Source organism: Hyperoodon ampullatus (genome assembly GCF_949752795.1).
Source record: "Hyperoodon ampullatus genome assembly, chromosome: 2".
NCBI classification, from domain to species: Eukaryota; Metazoa; Chordata; class Mammalia; order Artiodactyla; family Ziphiidae; genus Hyperoodon; species Hyperoodon ampullatus.
This window is the reverse complement of record NC_136915.1, coordinates 139,368,276-139,385,652: the sequence shown is the minus strand read 5'-3', so window position 1 is coordinate 139,385,652 and position 17,377 is coordinate 139,368,276.

The window sequence follows — 17,377 nt, the reverse complement described above, 5'->3', positions numbered from 1 at the left end:
GTGGCAAGCCTTCTTCTAGTTCCAGGTGTCAGCACTTTTTATAGAGACCTAAGAGTAGCACCCACCTCCCACTGCCTGTTCTGGGCTCCTGGAGGAGGGGAAAGTGGAGCCTTGTTGGGAACCCCTGGCCTCACACCAGGGTGTTCCAGTGTAGGGAGATGGGTAGGATGTTGGCAGAAATTTCGAAAGACTTCACATGGACCAAGAGATTTCTGGGTGCAGGAGAAACTAGGGTGTGGGCTCCTTGTGGACCGAATTTCATAGGTGTTAAGTGCTATCCTTTTACTCTGTATTGGAGTACAAGGGCTAAGGAAGCCTTCCGAACTTCTTGGGGATTCTGGATGGCACAATTTGACCAATAATTGGCTCCTCTCCGCAACTCCAGGACTGAGTTTGACCGTGGCCCATTTTTACTAGCTGTGTGACCTTGGGGGCAGGTTATTTATGGCCTCTGAGCCTCAGTAAGTTTCTTCATTTGTAAGACTGGGAATAATTTTCCACCTTTAGGATCAAAGAATACTTGGCACATAGTAGGCCCGGAGGATTAGTAATTGCTTTGAATGACTGGTCAGATTCCTATAGGTTGCTTCTCCGTTCCCTGCTGCCCCTGAGATGCCCGCCGCCCCCCCAACCAAGACCTGCGTAGGCCAGTGTCTGGGGGCCAACCTGCAGGTTAAGCTCCCCTCCAAGGGTATTCCTGAGGCTATTCCTCCAGGTCTGCCTCCGTGGGTTCCTCTTTCCCTTTGTTACAGTTCTTTGCATTCTGGGCTTTAGAGGAATCCATATGAAAAGGCTGGGATTTTTTTTTTCTCCCCCTAAATGGGATCATTTATATGGTTAGGAATTGATTCCAGAACCGGTATCTAGGTGCTCTTTGGCAAGTCCTCCCGTCATTCTTTCGGGGAGAGGGAACAGCAGCGGCTGGAGGGGAGAGACCTGGTGGGAAGAGGTGAAAGGGTCTGGCCCGCTGCAGAGGCCAGAGGTGCTGTGGTTTGTCTGATAGGGATTAAGTCTGGATGTTATGAGGTCTCAGTGTGGCTTTCAATAAAAGTCTGTCAGGGATTGCTTCTTTTCTATCGATATGTATTTTAAAAAATTACTAGCATGAGAAGAAAACCAGACCTGTATGGATCCAGGCCGGTAGTAAGCTACTGTGATCAGGTTTCCTACTAGACTCCCAGAGGGGAAGTCAGCATTTGATTGAAGCTACACTTGGTTCTTGACTCTCTGGGGATGCCTGCTCTGAAACAGGAGCCCTCCCTTTCTCTCCTCCCCCCCACCCCCCTTTTCCCTTCTTCCCCTAAAAGTCTTTGTGCTGAAAGAGCTTCAGTGGGCATGAGTCCCTGGTACCTCTCTAAAGAATGCCTTTCAGCCTTTGCTGACATTGTTTTGTGAACAGTGGGTTTTACCAGGCCAGCAGTTTTCCCCCCATCTTAGCTCACTATTTTAGAGGTTCGAGTATGCCCAGGATGCGCCCAACTGCAGTGCTTTCCAGTGTGTGTAGCCAGGGCCTTGCCTGTAATCTGAAGACACCTTAACCTTTGCCCTAGGTGCCCCCCCGGGGGTGGGGGTGGTGAAGGTGGGGAGAGCAAGGACAGGGGATCGTTGTTGAGTGTCTGTTTGTTTTCTCCAGCCACAGAGGCAGAGGGGTGGAGTGGGGCGAGCCCGAGAGTACGTTCCAGCCTTGGGTCTGATTTAAAACTTGGTTTAATTGGAGAAACTCTTAGGCATTTAACAGTTCTGTACAAATGCAAACTTGAAATAGCTCTAGGCCTATGTCAATTAGGAAAGAATAAATGAAGTACAGAGATGTCCAAACTATGTAAATCCTAGAGTTGTCTGCCCTCCCATAAACACATGACAAGTGCCAAGGCATTTCCAGTCAAAACACCCATGGAACCAGCAGCCTCCATCCTTTGTATTTATTATTTTATTAACAGCATTTTACACAGCATTTAACAAGCACAGCCTGCCTGCTTCCCACCACGGCTCTCAGCAGACTGAGGGGTGGAAAACAGATGGGGGTGGCGAGGAGTGGTCTCTAGAAGAGACTTCTAAGCTGGAGAGATCTCTTCAGATGGGCAAGGAAAAGGAACATTTGGGGTTCCTTTCTCCTGGCCCCAAAGAGAAGACAAAAGTGATGCTTTGGAGGAAGAAATCCCCTCTCCCTTCTCCGGAGGAAAGTTGTGCGGATGTGGTCTGTCTAGTCTCCACTTGGATTCCAGAAGGTGTGAAGCAGGGTCTGCTTTCCCAACACTCTGCCCATCAGTTATTGGTGCTTTTCAAAGAATAAGTATTTGTCTGCTATCATTATTCTATATCCTGGTGGAAAGTTTATAACGAAAACTAATGCCTTTCTTAAGTCATAAAATGAGCCTCGTATGATTATTTAATTAAAATCTATTTAAGGACCGATTAGGCATGTAATTTGCGCTAATAATGACGATTATGGAAATGTTCGACTTAACCAAAAATCATAAAAGGAGACATTTTGATCAGTGGGGCGACCAGGAAGGATTCAGGGAGTTGGACGGTTTTCCGAAACACACGACGCTTTGGGCTGTAGAAAGTGCCGAGCTGCCTAGCCTCTGGGACCACGGTAGAGAGGGCTGCAGGACCCCAGGCCTGGCCGGGGCAGGCCGACCCACACTTTGCTGAGCAGAGAAACCGACCCTGGGAGTCTGAACAACCTTTATTCCCAGCTGAGGAAATGGGGGAGGGGGCCTGGGAGGAGGACACTCTGGGAGAGCTGATGAACCGCACAGAACTCTGCGCGACATGGCTGTGTTCTGTTGCTTTAACAATCAGCAGCGACACACGCGTTGCTGCCTCGGCTAGCCGTGGCTGGAGCCTGGAGGGGTCGGGGGAGGGTGGTCTCTTGTTCCGGAGAAGCCTGCCAGCTGCTGGGCTTGGTGCGAAGGCAGACGCAATGCTGCTGTTGTTGGTTTGATCTCTAACTGGTTGGTTAGTCTGGCTTTAACTGTGTGGTGAGGGGGGAACGTGAAGGCTGTTTACAGCGAGTGCAAAGAATGTGACAGCTGTTGGTGCACGAGCAGCGCTGTGCCTCCTCGGCGCTCACACAAAGCGCGCACTATGCAGGCCCGCGGAGAGCTGCAGAGGTGGCCGCCCCTTGCTGGCCCGGGAGCCCTCGGATGCGCTGCGAGAGAGCCCTCCGGCGGCGGCACCCGCACCCCCGCACCCCGCGACACGCATCTTTCTGGCTCCTGGGATCGTGGTGGACGTGCGCGCTGGCTGGTGTGTTGTGGTTTAGGGAACTTGTTAGGCAGAGGTGGCAGGAGAAGGCCTGCGGGGTCATGAGTGTCAACTGTCTGGAGGGGTTTGGCCGGGATCTGTTGACCTGGGGCCTCAGTGGCTTGTGACCGGGTTGTTAAGATTTGGGAAAATAACTTTCCGCCCTAAAGCAAGCCTGTTGGAAAGAATGTATTATTAACTGAAGGCTTTCTGGAAATTGCAGAGGCTCTGAAGGCCGTTGTTCTTCCTCTGAAATGGCCCTGTTATTCAGACAAGTTCAAGAGACGGGCGGCCGCTGTGTTCTATGCCCTCGGCCCTGTTTCCTGGATTGGAAGCACAAGTGTGTAGGTTCAGGACCCGAAGGGGGGTGAATGGGGGTGGGGAGGGGTGCAAGTCGGCTTTTGGTCACCCGCCTCCCTTTGCCTTCCCGGTTTTTAAGAGCGCGCTTGCCTTTCAGCTGCAGGACCAACGGTGCTGTCTTGAGGTCTGCCCACAGCGCCACCCACTCTGTGACTTAATCAACTAAATGCCCACAGCCCGGCCTTCTCTGAGTTCCTGGTCCTCTGCCAGGCACTGCGGGGAGGCGCCAGGGTGGGAGGGAGAACAGTTGGTGGGTGGCAGCAATACCCTGCTGGGCCGGTCCAAGCTGGCGGGCTCAGGATGGTCCTCAGGATGGTCCAGAAGATGGGCCTGCCCCTGGGCTGTCCTGGGGCAAGCTGGGTGTAAGCACCACTCCCCCCAACCTCAAGGTTGAAGGCTTCCGCAGGCCTGGCCCCCGGGCTTTGGAGGATCATTTAGAGCTGACTTAATTCTATATCCTGCCCTTCTGTGTGACTTCGGCCCCTGAGTGTACAGCTTGCAGGATATCTGCAAATTATGGGTCCACCTCCGCCCCACCCTGCCCCCAGATCTACTCTCTGAGTTATAATGTGGACTTCTACATCTAGTTGGGTTCCCTAGAGGGGAGCTGGGAGATGCTTCTGGAATGATACATGAACTTCGGTGCCAGTTCTATAAATTGGTCTCTTTGTATGACTTGTGCCATTTTCTGTAGGAATGTTGCTCGCAAAACGAGTTTCTGCCTTGGAGGAAAGGCGGAAAGATAAACAAGCCTGCAACGCCAAAGCGCTGGCAGTCTTTCCCTCCTTCCAGCTCTCTTTTTTTTTTATTTTTTTTATTAGTTTCTGCTTTATAACAAAGTGAATCAGTCATACATATACATCTGTTCCCACATCCCCTCCCTCATGCATCTCCCTCCCTCCCACCCTCCCCATCCCACCCCTCCAGGCGGTCACAAAGCACGAGCTGATCTCCCTGTGCTCTGCGGCTGCTTCCCACTATCTATCTACCTTACATTTGGTAGTGTATATATGTCCATGCCTCTCTTTCCCTTTGTCACAGCTTACCCTTCCCCTTCCCCATATCCTCAAGTCCATTCTCAAGTAGGTCTGTGTCTTTATTCCCGTTTTACCCCTAGGTTCTTCATGACATTTTTTTTTTTTTAAATTCCATATATATGTGTTAGCATACGGTATTTGTCTTTCTCTTTCTGACTTACTTCACTCTGTATGACAGACTCTAGGTCTATCCACCTCATTACAAATAGCTCAGTTTCGTTTCTTTTTATGGCTGAGTAATATTCCATTGTATATATGTGCCACATCTTCTTTATCCATTCATCCGATGATGGACACTTAGGTTGTTTCCAGCTCCGGGCTATTGTGAATAGAGCTGCAATGAACATTTTGGTACATGTCTCTTTTTGAATTATGGTTTTCTCAGGGTATATGCCTAGTAGTGGGATTGCTGGGTCATATGGTAGTTCTATTTTTAGTTTTTTAAGGAACCTCCATACTGTTCTCCATAGTGGCTGTACCAATTCACATTCCCACCAGCAGTGCAAGAGTGTTCCCTTTTCTCCACACCCTCTCCAGCATTTATTGTTTCTAGATTTCTTGATGATGGCCATTCTGACTGGTGTGAGATGATATCTCATTGTAGTTTTGCTTTGCATTTCTCTAATGATTAATGATGTTGAGCATTCTTTCATGTGTTTGTTGGCAGTCTGTATATCTTCTTTGGAGAAATGCCTATTTAAGTCTTCTGCCCATTTTTGGATTGGGTTGTTTGTTTTTTTGCTATTGAGCTGCATGAGCTGTTTATAAATTTTGGAGATTAATCCTTTGTCAGTTGCTTCATTTGCAAATATTTTCTCCCATTCTGAGGGTTGTCTTTTGGTCTTGTTTATGGTTTCCTTTGCTGTGCAAAAGCTTTGAAGTTTCATTAGGTCCCATTTGTTTATCTTTGTTTTTAGTTCCATTTCTCTAGGAGGTGGGTCCAAAAGGATCTTGCTGTGATTTATGTCATAGAGTGTTCTACCTATGTTTTCCTCTAAGAGTTTGATAGTTTCTGGCCTTACATTTAGGTCTTTAATCCATTTTGAGCTTATTTTTGTGTATGGTGTTAGGGAATGATCTAATCTCATACTTTTACATGTCCCTGTCCAGTTTTCCCAGCACCACTTATTGAAGAGGCTGTCCTTTCTCCACTGTACATTCCTGCCTCCTTTATCAAAGATAAGTTGGCCATATGTGCGTGGGTTTATCTCTGGGCTTTCTATCCTGATCCACTGATCTATCTTTCTGTTTTTATGCCAGTACCACACTGTCTTAATTACTGTAGCTTTGTAGTATAGTCTGAAGTCAGGCAGCCTGATTCCTCCAGCTCCGTTTTTCGTTCTCAAGATTGCTTTGGCTATTCGGGGTCTTTTGTTTTTCCAAACAAATTTTGCAATTTTTTGTTCTACTTCTGTGAAAAATGCCAGTGGTAGTTTGATAGGGATTGCATTGAATCTGTAGATTGCTTTGGGTAGTAGAGTCATTTTCACAATATTGATTCTTCCAATCCAGGAGCATGGTATATCTCTCCATCTATTTATATCATCTTTAATTTCTTTCATCAGTGTCTTATAATTTTCTGCATACAGGTCTTTTGTCTCCTTAGGTAGGTTTATTCCTAGATATTTTATTCTTTTTGTTGCAATGGTAAATGGGAGTGTTTTCTTGATTTCATTTTCAGATTTTTCATCATTAGTGTACAGGAATGCCAGAGATTTCTGTGCATTAATTTTGTATCCTGCTACTTTACCAAATTCATTGATTAGCTCTAGTAGTTTTTCGGTAGCATCTTTAGGATTCTCTATGTATAGTATCATGTCATCTGCAAACAGTGACAGCTTTACTTCTTCTTTTCCAATTTGGATTCCTTTTATTTCCTTTTCTTCTCTGATTGCTGTGGCTAAAACTTCCAAAACTAGGTTGAATAAGAGTGGTGAGAGTGGGCAGCCTTGTCTTGTTCCTGATCTTAGTGGAAATGGTTTCAGTTTTTCACCATTGAGGACAATGTTGGCTGTGGGTTTGTCATATATGGCCTTTATTATGTTGAGGAAAGTTCCCTCTATGCCTACTTTCTGCAGGGTTTTTATCATAAATGGGTGTTGAATTTTGGCGAAAGCTTTCTCTGCATCTATTGAGATGATCATATGGTTTTTCTCCTTCAACTTGTTAATATGGTGTATCACATTGATTGATTTGCGTATATTGAAGAATCCTTGCATTCCTGGAATAAACCCCACTTGATCATGGTGTATGATCCTTTTAATGTGCTGTTGGATTCTGTTTGCTAGTATCTTGTTGAGGATTTTTGCATCTATGTTCATCAGTGATATTGGCCTGTAGTTTTCTTTGTGACATCCTTGCCTGGTTTTGGTATCAAGGTGATGGTGGCCTCGTAGAATGAGTTTGGGAGTGTTCCTTCCTCTGATATTGTTTGGAAGAGTTTGAGAAGGATGGGTGTTAGCTCTTCTCTAAATGTTTGATAGAATTCGCCTGTGAAGCCATCTGGTCCTGGGCTTTTGTTTGATGGAAGATTTTTAATCACAGTTTCAATTTCAGGGCTTGTGATTGGTCTATTCATATTTTCTATTTCTTCCTGAGTCAGTCTTGGTAGGTTGTGCATTTCTAAGAATTTGTCCATTTCTTCCAGGTTGTCCATTTTATTGGCATAGAGTTGCTTATAGTAATCTCTCATGATCTTTTGTATTTCTGCAGTGTCAGTTGTTACTTCTCCTTTTTCATTTCTAATTCTACTGATTTGAGTCTTCTCCCTTCTTTTCTTGATGAGTCTGGCTAATGGTTTGTCAATTTTGTTTATCTTCTCAAAGAACCAGCTTTTAGTTTGGTTGATCTTTGCTATCGTTTCCTTCATTTCTTTTTCATTTATTTCTGATCTGATCTTTATGATTTCTTTCCTTCTGCTAACTTTGGGGGTTTTTTGTTCTTCTTTCTCTAATTGCTTTAGGTGCAGGGTCAGGTGGTTTACTCGAAATGTTTCCTGTTTCTTAAGGTGGGATTGTATTGCTATAAACTTCCCCCTTAGAACTGCTTTTGCTGCGTCCCATAGGTTTTGGGTCGTCGTGTCTCCATTGTCATTTGTTTCTAAGTATTTCTTAATTTCCTCTTTGATTTCTTCAGTGATCACTTCATTATTGAGTAGTGTATTGTTTAGCCTCCATGTGTTTGTATTTTTTACAGATCTTTTCCTGTAATTGATGTCTAGTCTCATAGCATTGTGGTCGGAAAAGATACTTGATACAATTTCAATTTTCTTAAATTTACCAAGGCTTGATTTGTGACCCAAGATATGATCTATCCTGGAGAATGTTCCATGAGCACTTGAGAAAAATGTGTATTCTGTTGTTTTTGGGTGGAATGTCCTATAAATATCAATTAAGTCCATCTTGTTTAATGTATCATTTAAAGCTTGTGTTTCCTTATTTATTTTCATTTTGGATGATCTGTCCATTGGTGAAAGTGGGGTGTTAAAGTCCCCTACTATGATTGTGTTACTGTCGATTTCCCCTTTTATGGCTGTTAGTATTTGCCTTATGTATTGAGGTGCTCCTATGTTGGGTGCATAAATATTTACAATTGTTATATCTTCTTCTTGGATCGATCCCTTAACGTTATGTAGTGTCCTTCTTTGTCTCTTCTAATAGTCTTTATTTTAAAGTCTATTTTGTCTGATATAAGAATTGCTACTCCAGCTTTCTTTTGATTTCCATTTGCATGGAATATCTTTTTCCATCCCCTTACTTTCAATCTGTATGTGTCTCTAGGTCTGAAGTGGGTCTCTTGTAGACAGCATATATATGGGTCTTGTTTTTGTATCCATTCAGCCACTCTGTGTCTTTTGGTGGGAGCATTTAGTCCATTTACATTTAAGGTAATTATTGATATGTATGTTCCTATTCCCATTTCCTTAATGGCTTTGGGTTCGTTATTGTAGGTATAGTCCTTCTGTTGTGTTTCTTGCCTAGAGAAGTTCCTTTAGCATTTGTTGTAAAGCTGGTTTGGTGGTGCTGAACTCTCTCAGCTTTTGCTTGTCTGTAAAGGTTTTAATTTCTCCATCAAATCTGAATGAGATCCTTGCTGGGTAGAGTAATCTTGGTTGCAGGTTTCTCTCCTTCATCACTTTAATTATGTCCTGCCACTCCCTTCTGGCTTGTAGAGTTTCTGCTGAGAGATCAGCTGTTAACCTGATGGGGATTCCCTTGTGTGTTATTTGTTGTTTTTCCCTTGCTGCTTTTAATATGATTTCTTTGTGTTTAATTTTTGACAGTTTGATTAATATGTGTCTTGGCATATTTCTTCTTGGATTTATTCTGTATGGGACTCTCTGTGCCTCCTGGACTTGATTAACTATTTCCTTTCCCATATTAGGGAAGTTTTCAACTATAATCTCTTCAAATATTTTCTCAGTCCCTTTCTTTTTCTCTTCTTCTTCTGGAACCCCTATAATTCGAATGTTGGTGCGTTTAATGTTGTCCCAGAGGTCTCTGAGACTGTCCTCTGTTCTTTTCATTCTTTTTTCTTTATTTTGCTCTGCATCAGTTATTTCCACTATTTTATCTTCCACCTCACTTATCCGTTCTTCTGCCTCAGTTATTCTGCTATTGATCCCATCTAGAGTATTTTTCATTTCATTTATTGTGTTTTTAATCGATGCTTGATTCATCTTTAGTTCTTCTAGGTCCTTGTTAACTGTTTCTTGCATATTGTCTATTCTATTTCCAAGATTTTGGATCTGGGAAATAGAATCTTGGATCAGCTTTACTATCATTATTCTGAATTCTTTTTCAGGTAGACTGCCTATTACCTCTTCATTTGTTAGGTCTGGTAGGTTTTTATCTTGCTCCTTCACCTGCTGTGTGTTTTTCTGCTTTCTCATTTTGCTTATGTTACTGTGTTTGGGGTCTCCTTTTTGCAGGCTGCAGATTCGTAGTTCCCGTTGTTTTTGGTGTCTGTCCCCCGTGGCTAAGGTTGTTTCAGTAGGTTGTGTAGGCTTCCTGGCGGGGGGGACTAATGCCTTTGTTCTGGTGGTTGAAGCTCGATCTTGTCTTTCTGGTGGACAGGTCCACGTCTGGTGGTGTGTTTTGGGGTGCCTGTGGCCTTATTATGTTTTTAGGTATCCTCTCTGCTAATGGGTGGGGTTGTGTTCCTGCCTTGCTATTTGCTTGGCATAGGGTGACCAGCACTGTAGCTTGCTGGTCGTTGACTGAAGCTGGGTGCTGGTGTTGAGATGGAGATCCCTGGGAGATTTTCGCTGCTTGATATTATGTGGAGCTGGGAGGTCTCTTGTGGACCCGTGTCCTGAAGTTGGCTCTCCCACTTCAGAGGCACAGCACTAACTCCTGGCTGCAGCACCAAGAGCCTTTCATCCACCCGGCTCAGAATAACAGTGAGAAAAAGTAGAAAGAAATAATTAGTAGAAGAAAGAAAGAGAGATTGAAAGAAAGGAAGAAGGGAAGTAAGGAAGGAAGGAAGGAAGAAAGAAAGAAAGGAGGGAGGGAGGAAGGATGGAAAGAAAGGAAAGAAAGGAGGGAGGGAGGGAGGAATGAAAGCAAAAGGAAGAGTGAATGGAAGAAGAGAGGGAGGGAGGAAGGATGGAAAGAAAGGAAAGAAAGGAGGGAGGGAGGGAGGAATGAAAGCAAAAGGAAGAGTGAATGGAAGAAGAGAGGGAGGGAGGGAGGAAGGAAAGAAAGAAAGAAAGACAGGAGGGAGGGAGGCAGGAAAGAAAAAGAAAGTGGAAAGAAGAAGGGTGGGAGGGAGGGAGGGATGGAGGAAAGAAAAAGAAAGAAGGAAAGGAGGAGCGGAGGGAGGGAGGGAGGAAGGGAAGGGAGGAAAAAAAGAAAGAGCAGGTAAAGTAAAATAGAATAAAGTATGAAATATAGTAGCGTTATTAAAATTAAAAAGTAATTATTGAAAAAAAACACGGACCGAAAGAACCCTGGGACATATGGTGGAAGCAAAGCTATACAGAGAGAATCTTACACAGAAGATTACACATACACATTCACAAAAAGAGAGCAGGGGGAAAAATCAAAAATCTTGCTCTCCAAGTCCACCTCCTCGATTTGGGATAATTCGTTGTAAAAAGAGGAAAAGGGCGAAAAGTCTGAAATCTTGCTAAGTCCACCTCCTTAATTTGAGATAATTCGTTGTAAAAAGAGGAAAAAAAAAAGGGGGGAAAGTCTTAAATCTTGTCCTCAAGGTCCACTTCCTCAATTTGGGATGATTCGCTGTCCATTCATGCACTCCACAGACGCAGGGCACATCAAATGGACCGTGGAGCTTTAATCCGCTGCCTCGGAGGCTGCACAGAGAGATTTCCCTGTCTCTGCTCTCACAGCTCCCGGGTCTCAGCCTTGGACCTGGCCCCGCCTCTGCGCGTAGGTCGCCGGAGGGCGTCCGTTCTTCGCTCAGACAGGACGGGTTTAAAGGAGCCGCTGATTCGGGGGCTCTGGCTCACTCAGGCAGAGGGGAGGGAGGGGAATGCCCTCTCCTCGCGCACCAGGCAACAAAAGGGAAAAAAGTCTCTTGCCTCTCCGGTAGCTCCAGACCCTTTCCCCGGACTCCCTCCGGGCTAGCACTAACCCCTTCAGGGTCTCTTCCTGCCGCCAGCCCCAGACCTCTCCCTGCGCCCCGACTGAAAGCCGATACCCGAGCCTCAGCTCCCAGCCCCGCCCGCTCTGGCGGCCGAGCAGACAAGTCTCTCGGGCTGGTGTGTGCCTGAGGGCACCGATCCTCTGTGCCAAAATCTCTCTGCTTTGCCCTCCACACCCCTGTTGCTGTGCTCTCCTCCGCTACTCCGAAGCTTTCCCCCTCCGCCACCTGCAGTATCCGCCCTCGAAGGGGCTTGTAGTGTGTAGAAACCTTCCCTCCTTCACGGCTCCCTCCCACTGGTGCAGGTCCCGTCCATATCCTATTGTCTCTGTTTATTCTTTTTTTCTTTTGACCTACCCAGGTATGTGGGGAGTTTCTTGCCTTTTGGGGGGTCTGAGGTCTTCTGTCAGCGTTCAGTAGGTGTTCTGTTGGAGTTGTTCCACGTGTAGATGAATTTCTGATGTATCTGTGGGGAGGAAGGTGATCTCCGCGTCTTACTCTTCCGCCATCTTCCTCCGGCTCCCCTTCCAGCTCTCTTAAAGCAGCCGGGCTGCATTTCCAGGATTAGACTCGTGCTTGTGAAGAGGGACTCTGGTTGGCTTTTTTTTCCCCCGAAGCAAATGCAAATCAGAGAAAAATAATTTTCTTTCAACGATATGCAACGTATTAGTCACTTGTTATCGTGCTCCGAGGCAGGCCTCATTTGCGCGTCTGCCAGCTCGCTCACATCTGCTCGGCGCTGTTTGGGGCATTTTAACCTTGGTGGTGTCGTGTCTGGTCCCACGGATCAAGGAGGAGTAATTAAACTCTGAACAGCTAGAAAAATTCACGGGCCCCCACGTCTACCGCAGTTTTCCCACAGCTTTGTTTGGGGGTGTTCCGGGTTCCAAGATGAACAGACGTGGGGTTCCTATTGTTCCTCGTAAAGAAAGTGGGAGCCCCTGTCCTCCTCTGACCCTCATCCCCAGCCTTCCCAGGACTCCCAGGCTGCACACAATCAGCAGGGAAGCCGGGTGCAGATCACAGGACCCTGTGTTTTATGCATCTTTTATTCGTAAAAAGTTCCTTTGTGCTTCCTGTGTGTACTAATGATAGCTGTCGTTAATAGCTTTCTGGTATAGCTTGTTCCTTGTGTTCAAAACACGGAAGAACAGCCCCTGAGCCCCCCACAGAACCTTCCTTGATGCCCAAGTCCATCTGAGTCCACCTTTTCGGGGCACTGTGGCCAGCCACTGGAAATGCCCCAGTCTGTCTGAAGAAAGGGACGCTTCCTAAAGAAATAGCTTCTCTAAAATCCCACCAGGCCGGACACAACTGCGAGATCCCTGCCTCTCCTCCAGCTTCATCTTTGAGCTCAAACTACGCGCCGTGTGTCTGCGGCGTGGGGCTCTTGATGAACAGACAGTGTTCTCTTCTGTATAGGGGCCGACGGGGATGCTGGTGGACAAAAGCCTGTGTTAGGACAAAGAAATGCAGAGGGATAGCCTGGCTGGCTTTGGGATTCATAACATATCTAACAAGATATAGCAATCTTTTTTGGTTTTTTTGAAGTTTAAACAAATAGTGTACTCTGCATGAATTTTATCTTTCAACTAAATCATTCTAATGTGGAATTTATGATGCTATAGTACTAGTTTACGAAGAAAGTGGAGTAGGCTTCACATATCTCCATATCTTATATTGATGGCATTTAAATTCTAATACCAAACTGTTATTGTTTCATAAACTAGGAGAAAATTGCGCTGATAACAAGCAGGAGAAGCTGGCAGAAACAATAGATTTTCTACTCTTTGCTTTCTATTGTTTGTAAGCCTAGTCACCCTAGTTGACCAGTTAATGACAACACATAATGAATTTTCCTGGCTGCTAATTAATTAGCTCTAATTTCACTAGTTTTGTTACTGGTAAGGCTTCCACTAATTCTATGTGTGAATGTCTTCTTACCCTACTCATCCTATTTTCCTCTTTGAGCTTCCTCATATGTAGAGAACCCATTTGATTGACTTAAGAGTCAGAAGATACTTATAATCAGAGAAAAAACAAAAAAGAATGACTATAATGCCAACTAGTATAACTATTAATTAGAAATTATGTTTTGAGGATTTTCAGACAGAAGAGGGGTAGAAATGATAATAGTTTAGTTTTAGGAAAGCTGTAGTACACAAATAGAACCCCAAATCACACCACAGATAATTTTCCAGGAATTTAATATATCTGATATACACTCAATTTGTGCCCATGAATGGTGAGCAACTAGAAGTAAAGGAGAATCACATAGTTACATTTCTGGACAAATCAGGTTATCAGAATGATGCAATAATGACAGTTTACCTCAGTCACTTCTTAGGCTTTCTTATTTACTATGCTAAATGTTAAATGAGATTCCTGAGTAAAAGCATTGCAATGACTTCAGCATTGTGGGACATGAAACACAGTGAGAACTCAGAGCAGGGAAGGAAATAAGTCAGGTAAGCAGGAAAAAGAATTGAAAGAGCTGAAAGATGTATTACTTGGCTGTCAGGTGTTAGGAGAGTTTATTTGTGCTTTTTCTGAATCTTCATAACGCTCTTGTCAGAATGGTAGTAACATACCCATGTTTTTAGATGAGCGACCTTTAACTGTAGGTTGCACTTGATTGTCTGCCAGGTTTTCAAGTCTGTGATGGGGACAGTAATGTCAGAAATTTCAATCCCAGTCAAATCAAGAGCTGGTAGAAACACCATTAAGGAAGTGCATAGTTTTGACCCAAATTTAACCACATTAAAATGTTGTTCTTTCTTCTCCAGGATGATAGTCTGTATTTCAAGAAGAATTCTAATTCTTGCCCCACAACAATTTCTCTGAGTTCTTTGTGCCAACTAAAGCCTTTGATTGATTTTCATATTAGCAAAGCCCTGGAATTCTATGCAAAATGCTATGAATAGTTATCTACCTATCTAATTATTTTTAGCAAAAGGATGCAGAGCCGTTATCAGATTCTCAAAACTCAATCAGATTATCTAACAGTGTACATTAAATGAGGTAATGAATGCCCTTTCTGGATCCAAACATTATAATATTTTTAATCCTTACCGTGGTCCCTGAAATGTCTATTATCTCTAATTATCAGTAAGGGAACTGAGGCATCGTAAAGTCTAAGTAAGTGAGAGGTCTGGAATTCAAATCCAGGTCACCTTCAGTCTTGAACACCACTAATTCTATAGCCTACACTGCATTCTATACTCTCACTGTAGATAATCAATAAATGTTCATTTATTTCCTTTACCCCAGTTGGGGACAAAGAACATGGGTGTGTGAAAGAAAGTACAGATTAGTTTTAATGTAAATGATATAATAATAATGCTAGTCAGCAGTTATGGAATATTCATATTGTGCTAGGAGTTGAGCATTAAGTACTTTACAGGCATTCTTTTATTTAAAATCTCATATATATAATACCTACCTTAGGAAGTAGGTAATATAAATGTTGACAAGGTGATTGAAATAACGTGGTCACGTACAGTCAATGAAACTGGGAAGGAGTTTTCTGGGCTGATGGTTGAATTTTGGCCAAGACATTAAGGGGAGAAGAGATGAGCACTGGTGGGGAGACTGAAAACTTATTCATCGTAGGGAGAAAGCACTGGTGGAAGCATTGTACTGCTTGCTTAAGAACTCTTACCCTCATAACCCGAAAACTGAGGTTTTGCTGAAAGCTGAAGGCAGATTTCTTGCAGTGTGAAAAAGAATTTACTGATATCTCTTCATCTCTTCACGTTTGAACACGACTGTTTTGTAGATTTGTTGAAATGACTCAAGTTCTCTTTCAGATCTGGACTAAATGTCTGTATCACAGCATTAGGGCCCATGGAGCAGCATTTGCAAGCCCATACTCACCTCCCCCCTTTTTAGTGTTTTGCACTCTGGAAAAGCAAACAACAGCAACAACAATATCTTATTTCCTTTTATCTATAGTTATTATTAATCTTGTCAAGAAACCCAATTTGATATATTTATGCTAAAATATAAATGAGATTTTTCCAGTTTTATTGAGGTTTAATTGATATATAATATTGTATCTGTCCAACGTGTACAATGTGATGATTTATATATATATATATATAGTGTGAAATGACGACCACAATAAGTTTAGTTAACCTTAATTCACATAATTACAAATTTTATTTTTGTGATGAGAACTTTCAAGATCTACCCTCTTAGAAACATTCAAACGTAAAATACGGTATTGTTAACTGTAGTGACCAAGCTGTACATGACATCACCATTACTCACTTATCTTATAACTAGAAGTTTTATCTTTTGATCATCTTCACTCATTTTCCTCACCTCCAACCCCCAGCTCTGGCAACCATCATTCCATCCTTTCTATCATGAGTTCAGTATTTTAGATTTCACATATGAGATCCTAAAGTATTTATCTTTCTCTGTCTGACATTTCATTTAGCATAATGCCTCCCAAATCCACCCATGTGGTCACAAATAGCCAGATTTCCTTCTTTATCATGGCTGAATAATAGTAGGTTGTATGCACCCCATTGTCTTCATCCATTCATCCACAAAAAAACACTGAGGATGTTTCCATGTCTTGGCTACTGTATTGGGTTGGCCAGAAAGTTCATACAGTTAATGAATACACTGTTCAATAAAACTTGGTGAAAATGAAAAATGTGTCTTTTATTTTTACTTAAAAGCTAGACATCCCTTTGAGTAATGGGTTATATCATGTTGAAATATTTTAAACATATGGACAGTAATAGCTTAAATGACAAATGTTACTAATATTGACACAATTGATCAAGGAGAATATGTTAGAATATGTTAAAATGCAGATGGACAGTGAAAGAACAAATATAACTTTTAACTAAATATTGTCTTGATATTTAGACCATTGGTTAAGAACATGATAACAGGTTTCATCCATTTCAAGAAAGCAGAATATTTGCAGATCACTTAACATTTACTAGGTATGTTCTCAGTCTGGAAGGATATATTTCATTTACATGTGTCATTTAATTTAACCACATCCCTCTTTAATAGTGTTATCCCTATTTGCAGATAGGAAACAGGCTCAGAAAGATTAAGAATGTTACCTAATTCTAGTAAGTAGCCAAACCTAAACTGATCTAATTCCAGGGCACAGCTCTTTCTGACACGTCAGTGTGGGTCTTTATCTCTTTGAGAATTGTTGAACATTAAAAGCCTTCTTCCAGGTAAATGCGTAAAGAAATAACATGAGCAATGATATAACAATACAAGTCTCACTAAATAATTGGTGTGTTTGGCCTTGCTTTTGCTGACAGATCTTTTGCAAAATTGCTTTTCTCTGAGATAGTGGACTTTAAATATCTTCTTTGAAGACTTCCCTAAACTATACCTATCAGAAAGCTACTTTGCTTTAAGGCTAAAGAAAAATGAAAGCTTACTTAACTACACTTAGGTGCCAGGGTCATACTATGAACTCTACACTTGCCAGGATTCACGCTAAGATAGGGTGGCTCCACAAACTGTCCATAGTCCTGTGATTTCTTTCTGATATTTTGAAGCAGAAATAATTTAATAACTATTCACAAAAGAGAGAAACACTGTTTCTTGGTCCTCAATATCATACTGCTGTAGGCTAATTCTCTCGTTACCCCTTAGTATAGAGAGTGTGTTTTGGGGACCCTCCTTCACGATCTTCTCCATTCCAAGAGCATCTTACATAAATCCAGGACTTCTCAAGCAGCCAGTTTTGCCAGATGGTCTTAGGGTTGGTTGTACGCATATATGTATAATCCTGAACTTCTCAAGTAAGGTCCTTACAGAGCATAATGGCTAAGAGAATTGGTGCTGATACCAGACCTGAGTCCAAATACTTCCTATGCCCCTAACTAGCTGTGTAACCTTGGAGAAGTAACTTAAGCCCCTTAAACGGATTAGATTTCTCACCCGGAAAATGGTATAATAAATGCATCTACCCTATATGGTTAGTGTGTAAATTAATCTAACTTGAGATGGTGCATGTTAAGCATTAGCACAGTGCCTGTCTCTTATTAGGAATACCTGCTTTTATTATCAATTATTCTCTATATCCCCAGGTTCAGCAAGGTGCCTAACATATAATAGTTGTTCAGCAAATATTT